This window comes from Tenrec ecaudatus, chromosome 17 (assembly GCF_050624435.1).
Source record: "Tenrec ecaudatus isolate mTenEca1 chromosome 17, mTenEca1.hap1, whole genome shotgun sequence".
NCBI classification, from domain to species: Eukaryota; Metazoa; Chordata; class Mammalia; order Afrosoricida; family Tenrecidae; genus Tenrec; species Tenrec ecaudatus.
In genome coordinates this window covers 18704851-18725391 of record NC_134546.1, presented here as the reverse complement: position 1 = coordinate 18725391, position 20541 = coordinate 18704851, and the positions used below count along the sequence as shown (strand labels likewise).

At 47.8% G+C, this 20541-nt stretch overlaps 2 pseudogenes; both read left to right on the top strand.

The window, feature by feature from the left end:
- Positions 1-2361: 2361 nt before the first annotated feature.
- On the top strand, positions 2362-4899 carry LOC142431029 (sugar phosphate exchanger 3 pseudogene; annotated as a pseudogene).
- Positions 4900-8919: 4020 nt separating this feature from the next.
- On the top strand, positions 8920-9861 carry LOC142431028 (small ribosomal subunit protein uS5 pseudogene; annotated as a pseudogene).
- Positions 9862-20541: the final 10680 nt, after the last annotated feature.

The window sequence follows — 20541 nt, the reverse complement described above, 5'->3', positions numbered from 1 at the left end:
AAACTATTATGGATAGTTAATGGAAGAAAATCATTTTCTAACCGCTCTTGACACTGAAATTTTAAATTATTAACTTCATTTTCTACTTCAATTACCGAAATTTTGTCACCTTCAATAAGTTGTATAGCATTTTGAAAAAGATCTGCTTGATTGTGTACAAACTCTAGCCAAATTTTTGAAGATTCTTTTTCAAAAAACTCTTCTAAAATTCTAGGACATTTATCCTGTGATAGAAAGTAGTATTCCAAAGGATCGTATATTTTCAAAATTCTTTCGACAGCTGGCAAAAGAGCTAACCAGTGCGTTTTACTGTATCCAAGTATTTTCTGATATTCGACTTCCTCAGTTTCACAAAATTCTTTAAGCATTTCAACGTGCACAGTGTACATATAGAAATATATTTTTAATAACAATAGTTTCCACATCTACAGGCAACAAATCAGCAGCTGTTTGAATGGCATTATGTAGATTCCCTTCCTGTTCTCCCACCGGTCCCTAGCTTGTCGTGCATTCTTTCCAAAAATCGGGACTTTTTTAAAACGTCGCGGGATGCGGGACAAATTGTTATAAATCAGGACTGTCCCGCCAAAAGCGGGACGTGTGGTCACCTTACCAGCGAATACGGTTTTGGTTTGGGAGAGTGGAACCCTGGAGTCTTGTTAACCGCTTCATCCCAAGCTCCTAGTGCTGTATGCGGCAATAGGACCAGTACTTTTTAATTATAAAGAGTGCACTGAGATTGGAAGCACTCACACAATTGGCCCAATATCATACATCTAATCTAAGGAGCAGAATTTGAATGTGAACTCAGATTTCTTGTATCCCAGCTGTTTTTCACTAGGCATACGAGACCCTCCACTTTACCATCACCACACTAGAGAGATCACTTCCTGTCCCCCCAATAGTCAAAACTTGGTGGGTTTTATTTTAATTTGTGATTTTATCTATGAAAGTCTTACAAATAGGTAAGGCAAGATTTACTATCATCTTATCTTCACTGAAAATGTTAAAGTTCTTAAAAGAGAAAATTCCACTCTCTAGTGGTACAAGTTTTATTAAAGTTAGAACTGTCCTTGCCCTTTGTAGCTAGTCGTTTTTTGAGTTTTTCTTTTTTTCTAAAAGTCTTTGATATTACTGTTAGCACAGCCCCTCCCCTACAGCCCGACTCTAACCCCCAGCACTCTGTGCACCCAAATGTTTCTTACCTTGTGCAATGTAGCTATTGACAAGTAAGAGCTTCAGGTGTGCATGAGAGTACCATTTCTTCTCAGGGAAATTCCTCTAAAGAATTTTTAAGAAAAGAACACCCGGTCCTGAAAGCTAAATAATGTGAATTGTAGTTTTCATTCTGTCCCTTGAAAAATGACTTCAGTCCTTCAGGTCTCCTCGGGGGGGGGGGGGGGGGGGAGGGGGTTAGAAGGGACTATCTGTACTCCTGGAGCCCTTTCTGCATGGTTGACCCTGTGATTACCAGCCCAGAGTAATCAACTATGCCTCGAACATCAAACAGGGGATTAACGAGAAGCTCAATCCATGTGGGGGCTCCCACCGCCATCCATAGCCTTCTGCAAGCCAGGTGTTCACAGTTTAAGCTCGGCTACCATTCCCTCCTTCAGATTTGAATTTTATTTATCATCCTTGGATCACACAGGCTGATGTGCTCCTTCAATATGGACTTAGCTGATGCCTCACTTAGATGCTGCTTGCTTGAATACAAGCCTTTTAGACTGCCAGGTGCTCGTTTTTTTTTCAGCTGGGCACCATCTGCTTTCTTCACCACACTTTGCTGTAGCACCCCTGTCTTCAGTGATCTCTTAATGACAGCAAACATCAAGTAGGTCCATGTCATAAGAACTAGCTATTCTTAGATTGGGGCTAGAATTATATGCAAGTACCCCCCCAAAAAAAAAGACATTTGTGTGCATCAAGAGATTTCATCAAACAAGTAAAAAGAGAATCCATGGACTGGGGGGAGGGGGGCGGAATTGACCATGACACATGGACAAGGGACTAATCTCTAAAAGACTGTAATAAAGATGAATAAACCAACTTTAAAGTGGGCAATGACATGAATAGTCAATTCACTAATGATGACATTCAAGTAGCTAACAAACATGAAAAAATGCTCATGATTATTAGCCATCTAGGAACCGCAAATCAGAACAATACTGAGATGTGACGACCCTCACCTACAATGACAGCCCATTTCAGAAGAAAATTAAACAGGCCTTGGGTCTTGGGTGCCGAGGCCCAAACTGCAAGGGGCCACAGCCATGGACTCTTAGGGCACCTTGGACACGTGGGACACGGAAAGAAGAGATGGTGGGAAGGACTGTGTGGAGAAGGGCCTGGTCAGATCGCATGCTAAGAGGGGCATGCCTCTCCTGGTTCAGCCACCATCATGTCGTCGTCTTCCGGCTCCTTCACCTATTCTTTGCTCCACGCCTCAAGGGAGATATTTAGCAATGTCAAAGTCAGCATCTCTAAGCAGTGGACCCCGACTGCTTTCCACAGTTGGCCAAGCTGCCTGAGGCTCTCTGGAGCCACAGCCACCTGTACCCCAATGCTGAGGGGCCCGCGCTCTCCCTGGGCACTCTGGACACCATTTTTCTGTTCTCGTGCTGTGGGCCCCTTCATCAGCGGCATCCTTGGGGACCAGTTTAACTCGCGGTGTGTCCTGTCCTTTGGCCTGTGTTCGTCCTCACTGGTAGTCTTCTGTCTTCAGGTGCATTTCATTTTTTTAAATCTTTTATTAGGGGCTCATACAACTCTTATCACAATCCATACATACATCAATTGTGTAAAGCATATTTGTACATTCATTGCCCTCATCATTCTCAAAACATTTGTTCTCCACCTAAGCCCCTGGCATCAGCTCCTTATTTTACCCTCCTTCCCCGCACCCTCTCCCTCATGAACCCTTGATAATTTATAAACTATAAGATTTTGTCATATTCTGCACTGTCCAACGTCTCCCTTAACTCACTTCTCTGTTGTCCGTCCCCCAGGAAGGAGGTCACATGTAGATCCTTGTAATCGGTTCCCCCTTTCCAACCCACTCACCCTCTACCCTCCCAGTATCACCCCTCACACCCCTGGTCCTGAAGAGATCATCTGCCCTGGATTCCCTGTGCTTCCAGTTCTTATCTGTACCAGTGTACATCCTCTGGTCTAGCCAGATTTGTAAGGTAGAATTTGGATCATGATAGTGGGGGTGGGGTGGGGGAAGCATTTAGGAACTAGAGGGAAGTTGTATGCATCATCGTTGCTACATCACTCATCTCCTCCCCAGTGGCATACAAATGGGCTTTGGGTCTCCACTCTGCACTACCCCCCTCATTCACAATGATATGATTTTTTGTTCTGATGATGCCCGATACCTGATCCCTTCAGCACCTTGTGATCATGCAGGCTGGTGTGCTTCTTCCATGTGGGCTTTGTTGCTTCTGAGCTAGATGGCCGCTTGTTTACCTTCAAACCTTTAAGACCCCAGATGCTATATCTTTTGAGAGCCGGGCACCATCAGCTTTCTTCACCACATTTGCTTATTAACCTACTTTGTCTTCAGCGATTGTGTCAGGAAGATGAGCATCATAGAATGCCAGTTTAATAGAGCTAAGTATTTTTCCATTGAGGGAGTACTTGATGGGAGGCCCAATGTCCCTCTGCTACCTTAATACTAAACCTATAAATATAGGCACATAGATCTATTTCCCCATCCTCATATATAAATATATTTACCTATGTGCATGCTTTTATTTAGACCTCTATAAATGCCCTTTGCCTCCTAGCTCTTTCCTCTATTTCCTTTTACTTTTCTCTTGTCCCATTATCATGCTCAGTCTTCATTTTGGTTTCAGTAATTCCTCTTGGTTACATTACCCTTGATCACATCCTACCAGGCCTCCTATACCCTCCTCACCACCGATTTGGATCACTTGTTGTTCCCTTGTCCCTGGGTTTGTTAACACCACTACCTTTCCCCCACCTCCCTCTCTCTCACGTCCTCCCGGAACTGTTGGTCCCATCGTTTTCTCCTCCAGATAGTTCATCCAGCCTATCTTATTTAGACAGACCTATGGAGATAATAACATGCACAAAAACAAGATGGAGCAAAACCAAGCAACAATATACAACAAAACAACAAAACAAAACACAAGAAAGAAAAGCTTGTAGTTAGTTCAAGGACTGTTTGTTGGACTGTAGGAGTGTTTTCCAGTGCAGTCTGTTGGGACACCACGCCCTGGCCCAAAGTTCAACTTCAGCATTCCCTGGGGACCTTGCCATTCCAGTCCCTTGCTGTTCTGTTGCACCCCTTAGTGTTTTGCCTCAGTGTGGCGGGATCAGATCAGGCACAATTCCCACACTGTGTCTCTGATGTTGTCCCCTGTAGGGCTATGGGTCAGTGAGGGATGTTGTGTCTCATAGTGGGGCCGGCCATGTAGTCCTCTCTGTGGACTGGCTGCTCTAATTGGGAACATCGACCTCACGGCCTGGTGGGTCAGGATGCATTCCACTCTCTCCTCCTCCTCCATGTGCTCCCTTGTGCTCTGATCAGTTATGTCCCTTTCGTGGAGCTGCAGATCCAGTGCTGTGCTCTAAAATAAATCCTTCTGGGGGGAGGGGCAGGCATCCATGTATTGGGATTGGGGCCAGCCCCTTTCAGCTGCATTTCTACAACACGTTTTACTGTGATTTTACTGAGCCCTGTGGGTCGTCATAGGGCTGCTGCAGTCCACTGGCTGGCCCTGCATGGTGGCCATCATGGGCAGCTGGGTTGGAGAAGCTGACTGGGGAGGGAGTGGTCTTTAGCCTGTGAGTGCCTATATCCCCATGGGCTACCTTCTGGGAGCCTGCCTGGCATCCCCAGTCCCTTCTGTGAGGGAATGTCCACTCTGACCCCTCTCCTTCACATCAGTATAATTGTTTTTGATCATCTTATACCTGATTCTTTTGACACCTCATGATCACACAGGCTGGTGTGCTTCTTCTATGTGGGCTTTGTTGCTTCCTTGCTAGATGGCCACTTGTTTACCTTCAAGCCTTTAAGACCCCAGATGCTATCTCTTGTAATAGCCAGGCACCATCAGTTTTCTTCACCACATTTGCGTATGCACCCATTTTGTCTTCAGCGATCATGTTGGGAAGGTGGGAATCACACTGTGAATGACTGTGATGTTTGAGGTATAGGGCTGTTCTGAATTGGAATCATTTCCATGGCCGTGAATTTGGATTCTGGTTTATTGCACATAGGGCGGCTAGGGGAGTTTCACTGAAAAGTGAAATTTGGGTGACAAGGTTTACTAACACATTAGACACCGAGTGTGAGAGAGCTGTGAAGTGGATGGGCGCCGCGGCTTGTGACTAGAGCCACTGGAAAGATGGAATTGCCACAGAGTGGGATGGAGCAGGCCTCCAACTGGGTTTAAACAAGTCCGTAGCTGCTGTAGTAAACAAGAGCTGCATATGGGTTGCATAGCAACCAAATCTGTTGCCTGCGGTGTTTTAACCCGAGTAGGAAACCAGCAGCTGTGCCCGGATCAAAGATGGCAGCTGGCTGTGCCTCTCTGAATGCCCGCTGCCCTCCAGAGTCTGCCAAGAGCCCAATCGTCCACCTCGGGCTCCTGACACTTTCAGGAGAGACTGGCTCGTGGGCGAAAGATTTGGTTGCCAGGCAGTGCAACCCAATGCACACGGCCAGTGTTACAATGGCAATGGCATGACTGGCCCGTTTGAACCGGTCAGAAGCCTTGGATGAAGAACGTTGACACCTGGATGGGAGTCGGGGTCAGTGAGCGGGTGAGAAGAGCAGGAATTCTATTTTGAGCGAGTGGGCTTTGAACCCTCAGGAAGGAACCAGAGCTGTCGGGCTGGAGGAGAATGTGGCCCGGCCCGCCCAGCATTTCTCAGACTGCTGTCCACACAGTCCAGGGTGCTGCAGGTCCCCTTAAGAAGGGTCGCTTTGCTTATTTCTCTCTCTGGCTTAAAATCAAGCTTGAGGTTGTCATCTGCTTGTGTCTTGAAGAAGACCAGAGGATCACTAAGTGGACGAGGAGGACTAGATCAGCATGCTCCAAACACTTAGGGTATGCATACAGTTGGGTGAATTTTATTTTTTACAAAATAAAATTATTTTATTTTTGCAAATTGTGCTTCCATTATACAATTAAGAAAAGTGTTTAAGCACACGGTACATTTGGGAAATGACCAAAAAATAAATAAATCTTGACATTCACTGAGCTAGCCCAGGGGTCGGCAAACTTTGAGAGGGCAGAGCCAATCCTGTCCGTCACCACAGTTTAAAAATCATTTGAGAACCATAAATTTATTTTTACAGACAGTGAAATCACCATGATCTGAATAACGTCCTTCACCGTGGTTCCTTTTACTCCAGAGCCGCATATTATGTACGCCTCGAGCGGCATGTGGCTCTGGAGCCAACCCCTGGTCAAGGTCAGTGGCTAATGCAGCTGGATCGCTTTCCAACAAACGGTCTACTCAGTGTCACTACCTGTACACATAAAACACGTGGAAATAGCCAAGCATTGTTAGGTATGTTTTTATCACAATTCCTCCCCAAAAATTAATGACCAAAAAAGGTGTTCCAAGTCCAGGGCATGGTTTCCCTGCACACACACACACACACACACACACACACACACACACAGAACCAGAACATTTGAGAAATAGTGACTTCCTAGTCGGAGATGGGCCACTGAGCTGATTCTGACTCATGGTGACCCTTTAGGACAGAGTAGACTGCCCCTGGGGGGATTCCAAGACTGTAATTCTTGTGGGAGTAGAAAGCCTCATATCTGTCCCTTGGAATAACTGGTAGCTTTGAACTGCTGACCTTGTGGTCAGTATCCCAGTGCATAATCAATATGCCACAAGAGCTCCTCATCAACCCTAGAGGACAGGGTCAAACTGCCCTTGCGGGCTTCCAAGGTCATACATCTCTATGGGAACAGAAAGCCCCATCTTTCTCCCAAGGAGCGCCTGGGGTGGTTGGACCACTGGCTGTGTGATGAGCTGCTCAATGGGTAATCCACTATTTTGCCAAGGCTCCCTCAAAATTCACTGTCATTGCGTTGATCCTGATTCACGGTGACCCTATAAGCACAGCGTGGAACTGCCATTTTGGGTGCCCAAGAGTAGGGATATATGGGAGTAGAAAGCCTCATCTTTCTCTCACAGAGCTGCTGGTAGGTTTGAACGAGCAACTACTCCATCAGTGCCTCAAACCCACCCTTCCCTTTGCACTGATTGTATTTCTCTATAACAGTTATCATCATTTGATATTATTTGTTTACTTGCTTATTAAGCCTTTGTGCACCTACATGTAAATGTCTTCAGGGCAGGGACTTTGCATTTTTCCCTCACCTTGCGTCCCTACTGCCTTGAACAGTGCCTGCTCTACCTATGAACTATTGGTCCCATGAATGAATCAATCGAAGAAGAGACCTCGCATGAATATTATTTTTTTTCCATAAACTTTTGAAGCCCCTTTGTACAATGAGCAGAAATAACAAAATTATGTGTACAAGTTCCGGTACAGCACATCCACCATGCATGCTGCCCGGCATTTCTAGAAGTGAATCTCAGCCTTGTTCACCCTCATTAATCATCCAAGAATATTCCTTTTTTAAAAAAGATATTTGATTAATAAAGATAGATGCCAAATATCAAAGTTGGCAATAAGAAAGTCAGCAAAGAAGCAATTGGAACTGTGTTTGCTCTGGGACCATGTGGCAGCTGGTCTGAGAGTGGTGGGATTCCTTGTAGCCAAGCTGCATCCAGACACGCATTTCCCAAGATGAATCTATTGGGATCCTAATTAGGATCTAAGTCTTTCTCGCCCCCTGCTCAGGGCAAGATTGATCCCGTTAGAGGCAGAGAATAGCACCCATGAGCCTATGGGACAGGAGCATATGATCTCATCTGAGACATTTAAAAGACTACAAAGAATGGAGCCCAGAAGGTATGTAGATGTTCCGGAAGGCCTTTTGCGAGGACCAGGAACCCGGAGGGGGGTGTCCAGAGAAGCCGCAGGCCCAGGTTGAACTCATCTGGTCTGAAGGGATGCTACTGTGAAATTCACTCATCCGTATTTATAATGGGTAAAATCTACTATTAGTTTCCCCTCTTTCTTCTGTTTAAAATATATGTCAGGAAGACTTATTGCAGGGTCACAGGCAACCAGTATGGCTCTTGGGAGTTAAGTCCAAATTCCATGTGATATAAGCGAGTGAGGCAAACGGTCAATCTTACAAAGAGCAAGACAGAGCATGTGTTATTCACCAGACATAAAGGTCGCTGGTGTTCTGTTCTTTGTAGGACTGCACGTTTGCCCCACTTGCCTATACCACATGGAATTTGAACTTAACTCCCACGAGCCATACTGGCTGCCTTTGACCCTGCAATAAACCTTGGAGCAGCACTGGCGGCATCGTGGGAACATGTCAGATTGCTAAACACAAGGTCAGCAGTTTGAAACCACCAGCAGCTCTGCAGGAGGAAGACAAGGCTTTCTACTCCCCTGGAGAGTTGGTCTCAGAAACCCTTAGGAGCAGTTCCACCCTGTTCTACAGGGTCGCTATGAGTTTGAATCAACTTGATGGCCGTGAGCTTGGCTTTGGAGTCTTCAAAGACGGGGTCAGTCACTCGTACTTCAAAGTCATCGTTATTCCTAGCCTTCCGGGATGGCAGTCAAGAAAATAAAATGTTTATTTTCCTATATGTGCCATTATGCAGACTGTCTGGATAACCTCAACAGAAGCTAAAGTTAGGACTTCCGCCAAAATAGAAATCCATTCTCGTTCTGTCCTGGAAACAAATTGGGCTGAAGATCTGACAGATTCTTCAAAATGCCAGGCCTTTTCCCTAATGATATCTTAAATATACTAAGAACATGAGAAAATGCTTTTTAAAATTATTGTGGTTAAAAAGCCATTCAGCCGCTTCTTCTCCAAGAAAACTCCAAAGGCGAATGAAGCCTGTGCAGCCCGAGGGCCTGGAGGCCCCGTGGGTCCTGGGCGCCCGGGAGCCAGAGCTCGCGGCGGCTTCCGCGGAGGCTTCCCATCGGCTTGCGAGGACATGGTCGTGGCCGGGGTCGGGGCTGTGGACAAGCCGCGGAGCTTACAGGGGCAAAGCCGAAGACAAGGAGTGGCTCCCTGTCACCAAGCTGGGTCGTCTGGTCAAGGACATGAAGATCAAGTCCCTGGAGGAGATCTCTCTGTTCTCCCTGCTGCCCATCAAGGAGTCTGAGGTCATTGACTTCCCCCTGGGGATGGCTCTCAAGCACGAGGTCCTAAAGATCATGCCTGTGCAGAAGCAGACCCTAGCCGGACAGCGCACCAGGTTCAAGGCCTTCGTTGCCATCGGGGACTGCAATGGGCATGTTGGCCTGGGTGTCAAGTGCTCCAAGGAAGTCGCCACCGCCAACCGAGGGGCCATCATCCTGGCCAAGCAGTCCATTGTCCCCGTGCGGCGAGGCTACTGGGGCAACAAGATCGGCAAGCCCCACATGGTCCCCTGCAAGGTGACCTGCCGCTGTGGGTTCTCTGCTGGTGCGACTCATCCCTGCCCCCAGGGGCACTGGCATCGTCTCAGCCCCTGTGCCCAAGAAACTGCTGATGATGGCAGGCATTGATGACTGCTACCCGTCGGCTAGGGGCTGCACAGCCACCCTGGGCAGCTTTGCCAAAGCCACCTTTGATGCCATCTCCAAGACCTACAGCTATCTGGAAAGAGACTATGTTCACCAAGTCTCCCTACCAGGAATTCACTGGCCATCTTGTGAAGACCCACACCAGAGTCTCCGTGCAGAGGACCCAGGCTCCAGCTGTGGCTACCACATAGTCAGTTTTATACAAAATGTAATAAAGTGAATTGAGCCTGAAATAAAAAAAGCTATTCAACCATTCCTGCATTTATGATTCAGTGATGTCGCTAATGAGTGCATTCCTCACGTTGTGCAATCATTCCCATTAACCTTTTCCAAATTATCCCACCGCCATGAACAAAAAATTCAGAGCCCCGAAGGAAATACACCCCCCTTTCCCGTCCCTTCTATCCCTCATAAACATTGTGATCATCTTTGCTCTCTATATCTGAGTCATAGTTTCTTGGTTCACATAAGTGAGATCATATAGTAATGGACTTTGTGCGATTGACTCATTTCACTCCGCATGTTTTCAAGATTCATCCTGTTGTTTTATTGTTTGATTTATATTTTATGATTTTCATTCTAATGGCGTATCATTCCATTCTAAGCTCATTGCAGTTTGACAAAATTTTTAAGCCTTGTTTTGTTTGTTTTCTTTTTTGTTTGCTTGTTTGTTAGTTTGTTTTCTTATCAGGCTATCGTATTTGATTCTTTTGGTGAGCTGAGTAAATACTAATTGTGCATCTCCATGGACTATCTCCTGCAGGCTTGGGCTGTATCACATGCTTGCATTAAAATGAAATGACCATTTTAATGGCCATACCAGTCAAGAGAAAAGTTCCCATGAAGAACTGCTTTCAAAGGACTAATAATTTTCACGATTCCTTCCTCCCTGTTGACTTGATTCTCAGCTCACTCATCCCAGAGAGCTTGTTCCCCCAGAAGGAAAATCCTGGGGCTTCTCTCAGGGGTCTCAGGGGCTTTAAAAGATCATTTCTACAATTAGTCCAGTAAACTAATGGTCACTCTCTGCAACCATGGGTCAAAAAAATATCCAGATGGCATTTGGCTACCACAGCCACCTGCTGAGAGGGACCACCCTAGAAGATCCTGGATCGAGCTGGAGAAAAATGCGGAACAAAGTAAACATCTTTTTATTAAAAAAAACAAAAACAAAACAACCCACAGGCTTACCGGTCAGATAGAGATGGGTGGGACCTCTGGGGCGATAGCCCTTAGTCTCTCTTCAGATCTAGAACTGAACTCACCTCTGTGACTCAGTTTTCTGCCAAATGGTAGCCACCTTGAGAAGGGGAGTAAGAACATTCGGGAGATATGCACGCCTTAGAAGAATCAACCGTCTGCGAGCAAAAGGCCAGCATGTACCTCAGGGCAAAGTTCTGAAAGTCTAGGACCGGAGGAGGACGGGAAACCTTCCCGCCCCACATGCATTTTCCCGGGTTGCCAGCTGCCTATGAAGGGGTAGAGAAACCAGGATATTGTGCTGACGGACAACTCAACTTGGTACCAACATTCCTGCTGTAAGCCAGTGTGAACAGGGCCTTTGCTGGCTTACAGAATGGCTACAAAGTTTGCTAAGGTGCTTGGGAATAACATTTCATGACAAATGACTATGGGTATATATAAATGATTTCCATCAAGTTGATTCCTATTCATGGCTCTCCTACAGGTGAAGAATAGAGCTATTCCGCAGGGGTTTCCAGGCTGGGACATCAGAAACAGACAGCCTGGCCCATCTTTCAAAGCATCTGTAGGTGGGTCCGAACCACCAATCTTTCTGTTCCTAGTCGAACACTTACCTCTTTGTACCACCCAGAGACATTCTTAAATCACAGTCTTGAAAACTCCCCGTCTTTAAAATAGTTTTTGAATGGGTCTGTGTTTCTTGTTGCTGACTCGTGGTTGCTGTGGTTAGGTGCTGTCCAGTCAGCTCTGACCCATAGTGACCCTGGGCCCAACAGAAGGAAACGCTGCACCATCCTGCACTGCCTGCCATTCTCGAAAGTGTCCCTGGGCCTGAGCCCGCTGCGGCAGCCACTGTGTCAATCCATCGTGTTGACTCAAAGATACATCAGGTTGTATTGTTCACAGAATGACCTAACTCTGTGGTTTGGGATCGTGCCTGCCTGTGTTTTGCCCTGTTTTGCCTCCAAGGCAGGAGCCCGTCTCCCAGCCAGATTGTGGTTAGTCCCCTGGCCTCCAACAGAGGCGAGACACACCTGCACCCCCGAGGGAGGGAGAGCCTCCGGAGGGTCCGGGAGGCCAGGGCTGAGTCACGCAGCGAGAGACTTGTCAAAAAGCATGAGAACATCAGCTTGGCACTGAGGAGCAAGAACACACAACACTTTTGCATGTTGACAACGTCGTTTGTTTTCAAACGAAACTAAAAAAGAAATTAGATTGGTGTCACATGACTTCAGCACTGAAGTGTGCTGTTCATGTGAAATCACCCCAGGGTGGGGGGGGGGATCTCTGCTTCACCTGCAAGTCCAAGGAGAGGGATCCCACCCGAGAACAGTGCACCCCTCAAACCTCTCATCCACAGTCCTACGTGAAGATCATAGAATCCGGAAAGCTCCACTGTGAGTCGTCAGACCAAGATTTCCTATCCAAATGACTCTCCTCTCTCCTGGAAAAGGTGGGCCTGCTCTCCTGCCAACTCAAAGGTTGGAGGTTTAAGTCAACTCAGAAGCAGCTCAGTAGAGAGAGAAGTCAGCCCTTGAAAGCCTCAGGACTGTGTAGCCCTTAATACTTCATTGTATGGTCTGTGAGTCACATGCCAATAAAACTGGTCAAAGAGAAAGCCTAAGGGAGGGCAACTCCATTGACACACCGGGAATCCCCATGAAGTGGGTCAATTGGACAGCAACTAGAAAGGAGCCCTGGTGGCTTAGTGGTTATGCATGGGGCTGTGACCTACAAGGTTGGGGGTTTGAAACCACTGGTGACTCTGCTGGAGAAAGAAAGAGTTATAGTTTCTGAAATTTACAGAGGCAGCTCTACCTTACCTGATTGGGTCACTATGTTTTGGCATCAACTTGAGGGCAGTGAATTTGGTTTCTATATTTTGTTTGTTTGGCAACTGGATTAAATCTGAGTCCTTTTCTCTCGTACTTAGGTCCATCTTCCCATGGCGTCCTGTTCAACCGAAACAAGTGCAACTCCAGATGCACTTCCTCCAAGTCATCCCTCTTGCCAAATCTCCTGAAGCAGGGCACATACAGAGAACTACTGAGAGGCAGCTTCATGCCTTTTCCTATGTAAATGAATCTATCTGCTAGCTTTTGATCACCATTCCAGACTGCTCATCACCTTAATCAAACCACAGGAGAAGGGGGTGCCAAGGAGCTCAGAATCCTCTTGTAGAAGGCAGGAGGGGGTGGGGAGGTGGGGTGAGGATTGTAACTCCTGAAACCTAAGGCTGTTGGTCCAAAGCCATGCTTTTGTCAGAATCTGTTGCCCAGGGGGTTGTCCGGTCATGCCCTATCAGTCTTACTTTGACTACCTCGGTTGGAAGACCCTGGACCAATCCTGTAAGGCTTTCTAACACTGTACATGCCCAGTCATGGTTCCGCTCCTGCCTCTGGAGTCAGTCCCACCGGTAACTGTGATGTATTGATCTGCTCTTGTGCATCTCCTTCGTTCCATACCGTATTGAACTAGCGTCCTGACTCGAATCCTCAGATGCTACTTTGACCTCTTGCTAATGGCCTCCCTCCTCCAGATGATGTGTGTCTTTGTCCCTTTTTAAGACTTACAAAATGTTCTCTTTGTTATTTTTTTTATTAAAAGATCACTTTATCGTGGGCTCTTACAACTCTTATAACAATCCATACATCAATTGTATCAAGCATCTTGGTACATCTGTTGCCATCATTCTTTTCTAGACATCTATCTTCTATCGAGCCCTCGGTACCCTAAATGTTCTCTTTATATTTGAGACTGGAGTCTCTTTTGCACCCTCAAACAACAGGCAGTAGGGGTTTGCATTTCAAAATATCCTTTTGCGGGACACAATTCAGCCATTGACTATGCCCAAGGCATCTTCTCATACTTAAGAATATTAAGAAACTCACTTCAATCAAGAAATAAATAAAATAGAAACCATCTCCTGAAAAGGGCCCAGCTCCCTCCCTCCGAGTGGCTCTGGTCCCCAGCTGCAGGTGAAGGGGGTGCTGTCACCCTCAGGGCAGGACCTTCCCGAGAGTCCTCGGACATGATTACAGGCACAGGGAAAGTCACAGTCGCCTGCTCATGTTTGTGACGCGAGGGGTTTCCAAGGATCCCAGTAGGAAGTGGCGTACCAAGAACCAGGGTCCGTGGCAAGTTTTGTTTCATCCCAATGAACCGTTTGAAATGGAGGCGATAAAGCTTTCAATCATGTCTTTTATGATTTGGAGTCATTTGGTCCAGTTTAATTTAGCAAACAATGAAATTAAAGAGCTCTGTGAGTGCTGTGTGTGTGTGTGTGTTTATTTGCTGCTGTTTTATCCGTTTCCAGAGTCACTAATTAGCTCTGCGACTTAAAGATGAATGAGATAAAGCATCTATAAATCAAACTGATGACAGAGACAAGGGGAAGTCTAGGTTATCCTTAAAAGTTGGACACAAAACAAGCTTCAGAAAATAAGATTAACGAGTCTGCGACTTAGAGAACATTCTGGTGCGTCCTTTTGTAATTTGAAGGAACCGATCCTCTTTAAATTCTTTATTAATACAGGTTTGGTTTGGTTTTTTAATGGTCATGAGCACAGGCTAATACGTCTTTTCTAAAAGTTTAAGTGGGGATCATTTTTTGCATTCAGAAGTTACACCTAACCCTTTCTTTACATCTATAAGCCAAGGAATGTCGGGGATTGATTGGCTGCCACACCAGATTGCCTGATGCCAATTGCCTCTCCCCCGGCTCTATTTCTCTGGCTGGGTTCATTGATTCCTATAACAGCCACACAGAACTCACAGACAGGGTGCAGGACTATGGGCTTTCTTAGGGAAGGTAGCAGGTTACAATTCAGGTGAGAGACGCTCAGGATACAGTTGTGCGGTCAGGACAGTCTTCTCTGCCGTGCCCTAGGCAGGTCTCTCTCCGGTCTGGCCTCCGTCCTGCTAGACAATGTTATAACGCTTTTTTAGGGTTGCCAATAAATGTTCAAAGGGCCTGCCACTCCATTAGAAGCCTCAACCCAAAGGTACCCAGCTCCAGCTCGGTGGGTCAACAAACCCAGCCCCTTCAATGAAGTGCCCTAAGGACACCACTCTACAAGCAGGAGCTCCTGCCCACCTCACTCAACTTGACTTCAAGTGTCCCATGGGCTGGGAAGCCCACCACTCTGCCTTGTGCTCTGGCTCCTGGTTCCACTGCTGCTGCTCCTCGGCCACTCCTCTGTTGTCAGAGCTGTCTCCTGGGATCAAGGAGGTTCACATACTGGGACCTCAGGGTCCAACAGACCCGTTCCACTCCTGACTTCCCTCCCACGGGTAGTGAGATTGCCCCTTCCTGCTTCGTGAGCTGGCTGATTTTATACCCAGCAGGCCGACATTCACAATGAACCCAGTTAATCGCTCACGGCTGAATCAGTGAGCCAATCAGGACCTCCTTCTTCTTTCCTCCCCAGACTCAGTAGGAAAATGAAGGGCATTTGGCAAGAGGAGCAAAGGCTATGGTGAGAAGAGCAATATGAGATCATTCTCTGCAAGGCACTTAGCGATTTCTTTTCCTCAGTCTTGATAGAACTTCTCTTCCTCCCTATCACAGAGTTGTTGTTGTTGTAACTCAATAGATTAAAAGGCTCTTGCGTCCTAGGCACGCAAATCCCCGGGATATGGGAAAGAAGCCGGGAGTCTTGTGTCTTTGTGATAGATGGGGCCCTGAATAGAAATAGCCTTCCCTGGGGCATGTTTTGGAGGTTTGGGCCATACACAGGACATTTCTAGATCTTCTGACACGCAGCTTTGATCTTCTTGGCGGAATCCACTTCCTCCTGGCAGAGCTCTTTGGAATTATGGGCTGGTGGGAGTCGGTTCTCAGAACAACCTTCCCACTGCTGCGGGTCCCACTTTGCGTGCATGTGTTCCTAGCAGACAGAGATGTTCTCTTCAGCCACAGGTTCTCGTGCGCGCCAAGTGACTGCACAGGAATAAATCCTAACACAAAGTATCACCTACCGGCTCCCACGAGCAGAGGGGGAGCCCCCCTTAAGGCAGAAGGAGAGAGAACCAAGAAGAGGGAGCTGAAACTGCAAAGAGCAGCCCGGCGGCTGCAGGCAGGTTGGCCCGGCCCAATTGAGCTTCACTAGTCTTCAAAGAAAAACACAAGTTCACATCTGCGTATTGCATCAGCTGCTGCCCAGCTGCCCCGCCCTGCCCCACCCTGGGAAGTGGTGAGAAAGGTTAAGTAATAGCCCAGGCAGCAACCAGTCATTTCAGTCAGGCCCCACCCAACAGGCTCTCCTCAAATCCAAGTCCATGCAGGTAAAGTATTCATCTGCTCCAGAGTCCTCACAGAATGTACTTGGACACTTGGACATGAGTGGGGTGGTTTGCAGAACTTCCACATCTTCTGTTTGGGTCAGGATAAGCCCCAAATCTCAGAAGTTCTAGAGCTGGAAGACCTTAGAGGGGAAACTGAAGCAATATTCACAGTTTGCAGATGATTAAATTGAGCCCCAGAGAAGTCGTGTCACTTACCCAAGGACCCTACCCCCCCACCCCAGCTAGGATGCGTCAGCATGCTTAGACTAGAGCAGGTGTCTCCTCTTGCCTGCAACAACCTGAGCGACAGAGCTAGGAACCCAGATGCTCCAACCTGGCCAGTCGTTGGATGGAAGACAGAGAGATGAAGATTTTCCAGGTGCAGACAGAATCCTGGACCCTCCCAGGAAGTCTGTGGGCACTGAGGGGTACAATCGAGGTTAGAACCATTAGAGCCAGGTGAGACTAATAGGATAGGGCAGGCGTCCTCCAACTAAGGCCCACGGGCCACATTCGGCCTGGCAATGACATTTATCCGGCCTGCAGGTGTTTTTGCCCTTTTTGGATTTTTACTTCAAAATAAGATATGTGCAGTGTGCATAGGAATTTGTTCATAGTCCAGCCCTCCAACGGGTCTGAGGGACAGTGAACTGGCCCCCTGTTTAAAAAGTTTGAGGACCCCTGGGATAGGGCCTCCCCCACCAGGCCACCAAGCCCCTGGGGCATCTTATAAAGTCACCCTGTGGTTGCTGTCCTTAGGGGCCACGGAGTGGATTTGAACTCACAGCAGCACATGTGAAAGTCACCCTGACTCTCCCAAAGAGTGGCCGGCCGTGCAGGTACTCACTGGCAGGTAAGCGAGATGGTCTGGCAAAATCAAGTGGGGAAGCAGGTCACAGGGGGGACATGGCAAGAAGACCACCACAGAAGGGCCCTGGCAGTGGGAGGGGTGCCGGTGCAGATCAACACTGTCAAATGATTTTTTTCAACCCTAAAAAAGCTTTTCAAGTCAACTCAAATATTAGCTGTCCTCTTCTCCCTCCCCACCCCGTACCCACCCTGGGAATAAGATAGGAGCTAGATGGTCCAATCATGTGGGGTCAGGGGCTTGGGGGCAGGTCTAAGAGTGGGGAGTTTCCATTAAAAAGGACCACACGTGTTCTGCCTGCTTTCCGCTTCTGTCCTCTCTCGCACGTTGTTGTAAGAATAGACCCTAAAGGGAACATTGAGGCGAGAGCGTGTCACTTAACAAACTCATTTTACAGATGAGAAAACTGAGGCTCTGAAAGGTCAAAGGTTAAACGATGTCCTCAAAATCCTGCCACTAGTAATTGCATGCAGGTTGGAACTAGAACTCTGAGTCCAAACTCTTAGTGCCTGCGTGTTCCTCCTGCCACCCCGCCTGTCTGCTAACTGCTCCATTTCCTGGCCTGGCTGCCTAAGAAGGCTTCATGGGCTAATGCTTGCCTTGGGGCGCCCTCCCCTGGCTCTGGGAAGCTGCCTGCGCAGCTACGGTGGAGACCAGTAGTCTCACACTTGAATGTGCCCAGAACCACATCTGGGACTAAAGACGTAGGTCACTGAGCCAATCGCCCGAGTTTCTGATTCTGTGTATCTGGATTAAACCCCAAAATGTGCATTTCTTTTCTTTTGTTTTTTCCAAATAGAAAGATGTGCTACATTGTATTGTAATAAGTATACTCATAATATTCAACAAAGTTCCATCTAAATTCAAATTTATCCATTAAAATTACATGTTCACATATCTTGAAGTTAAGGTTTTGAAGTTGAGAAGCAACCCAGTTGAACTAAGGTTTCACAAGAAAGCACGATGATCCATCTGTGCAATGGAGTTTGGGTGTTGCTTGGCTGTTTAATTATTTGGGGCTTGTTTTATTTTGTTTAAAATGTGCATTTCTGAGAAATTTTCAGAGCCCTGGGGCGTAGGGGGTCACACAGTGGGGTGCTAACAGCAAGGTCAGCAGTTCGAAATCACCAGCCTCTCCGAGGGAGATGGGGCTTTTTACCCTTGTGAAGAGTTACAGTCTCGGGAACCCACAGGGGCAGATCTACCCTGCCCGACCAGGTGGCATCGACTTGGGCAGTGAGGAGCGAGTCAGTTTCCAGCACATAACTGCTGATCCGGGGACTGGTAGACAGAGGCTCTGGTGTTGGCAGGACCCTTCTGGCGTTGTGGTGTTCAGTGTTGGATTGTGAACATCAAGGTCAGCCATTCGAACCCACTAGCCTTTCTGGGGGTGAGAGATTTGCAGCCTCGGGAGTCCTGTACAGAGTCACTAGGATTCTCAATGGATTCTGTGGCCGCCTCTTTGGGTCGAGGCCAATGAGGGCTGAACTGGCAGCCAGGCTGCCTGGGGTTGAGCCCAGCCTGACCACCCAAGCGCTGCAAGGAACATGATACATCATCTCTTGGCTTCTTGGGTTCCTTATCTGATGATTCAAAGTCATAACCTCCATACGGTTAATGTAATAAAATAAACAAAGCAGCTATCAAGTTACCTGCAGAATACTGTCCTAGAGATGCGGGAACACAGAGCCTCACACCTAGAGATGGCACGGTGGGTCACGGATGATCACGCCCAGAGGTGGTCTCCTAATACTCCTGAAAACTATCACAAGTCCAAAAGCAATGGTCCTTATCCGTCCACAAATGCTGCCTGAGGAACCCCTGGGGTACAGCACGGTGCTGGGTTCACCCAGGTGGACAGTGTCCACCCCGGGGGAGTGCCTGGGAGGAAGGCAAACATGGCTTCTAATTATAGGACTGGGTGCTGAGCCAGGGAGCACCCAGCAGCCAAGCCCATCTGGGGAGTCAAGGAATGCTTTAAAGTTGCATTCTGCTCTGGAGCAGGGTCTGGAAGGATGAATAGGAGTTCGTTAAGAGAAGTGATTGGGGAGGGGGGGTTGGAGGGGGATTCCAAGCAGAGGAAATCAGTCCTTTCAAACCAAAACCAAAACTCACAGCCACCGAGTCAATGCCAACTCATCTTGACTCTATCAGGCAGGGTAGATAGAACTGCCCCTGTGGGTTTCTGAGACTGACTCTTCTGGGGAGTAGAAAGGCCTCTCTCTCTCCTGCAGAGCAGCTACTGATCTCAAACCGTGGACCTTGTGGATCACAGCCCACCATGTAACCCCTACACCACCAGGCTCCAGTGGTCCTCCTCAGGTGATTTTATGTACAAAGTAGTCACATGATGTGCTCAAAGAAAAAGCCAATTATGCGGCAAGCGTTGAGGGGGTGTGGGGAGCGGCAGCAGCAGGCCTGGGAGGGACTGCCTTTCTCATCTGCTGCAAGATTTCGCAGAATCCTCGGTGCCACGCTAAGACGTCTGGACTTGATTGTGGAGCGAGTGGGAAAACACCTAATACTTCTCTGGAGATTTCCTTGGAAATCATCCTGGATGACTCCCCAAGATGAGGATTTATGAGGCAAAGCCTTTCACCACAATCCCTCAGCCCCCACCCCGCCGCCCAGTGCCTGAGAGCTACAGCTGCCAGGAAGCCAAGCCCAGAGCCGCCTCCTGAACTGGGTGGGGGCCTGGAAGGTGGAACGAGAAGGGCAGCCTCTTACCCCTTACCTTCCACAGACTCAGGCCAGACTTTTCCTGGTAGGTTTCCTCATTCTCTCCGCTTTGGGTGTGGAGCCTCAGAGAAAGAAAAGGACGTTATCTAGACCTCAGAGGTCATAGGAGGAGAGGAGGAAGTCTGACAGCAGGGCCTGATGCAATCCAGAAAGAGGCAGCTGGAACCCTGCACCTGGGGAGCAAGCCCCTGTCTCACTGACCTCATTGCAGGGCATACCTTCAGAGGTGATCCACTCCAGGTGCCTCCTTTAAAGGCAAACCACGGACACTCGGAGATGTGATGACTTGCCCAAGATCCCAGAGTAGGCTGACATCACCTGTACCTCTCCCCACATCTGAGATGCAAAACCCCCGCCTTGGAAAAGTGGCTCCTTTCCATGTCCGTTGTCCTCACTTCCTCTTGGTCAGTCTTCTCTACCACGCCCACGGCCCCACCACCCCACCTCCTACACCTTTTCCAGGCTCAATCTTCCAAGGGGTACATTATGGACTGTGCCGAATGTGGTCTCTGCTGTTTTTGAAAAACTTCAGTGGCAAGAAAAGGAACACGTTGCTATTCTAAACAGCACGAGTTTGAATTTTTATTCTAGTGCCTCTAGCTCAGAGCAGGCGGAGCAGATTGCTCTTGTGGGAACAAGCTCTTGTTTTTAGGAAAATATTTTAATAGGGTTTTGAGTTACATAAGGAGAAAACTTGAGCGCATTGTGCAAAGGGGGACCATGCGGTCCAGGACCATGGGAAGCCACAGGCACAGTGTCGTTGGTGCACGCGCTG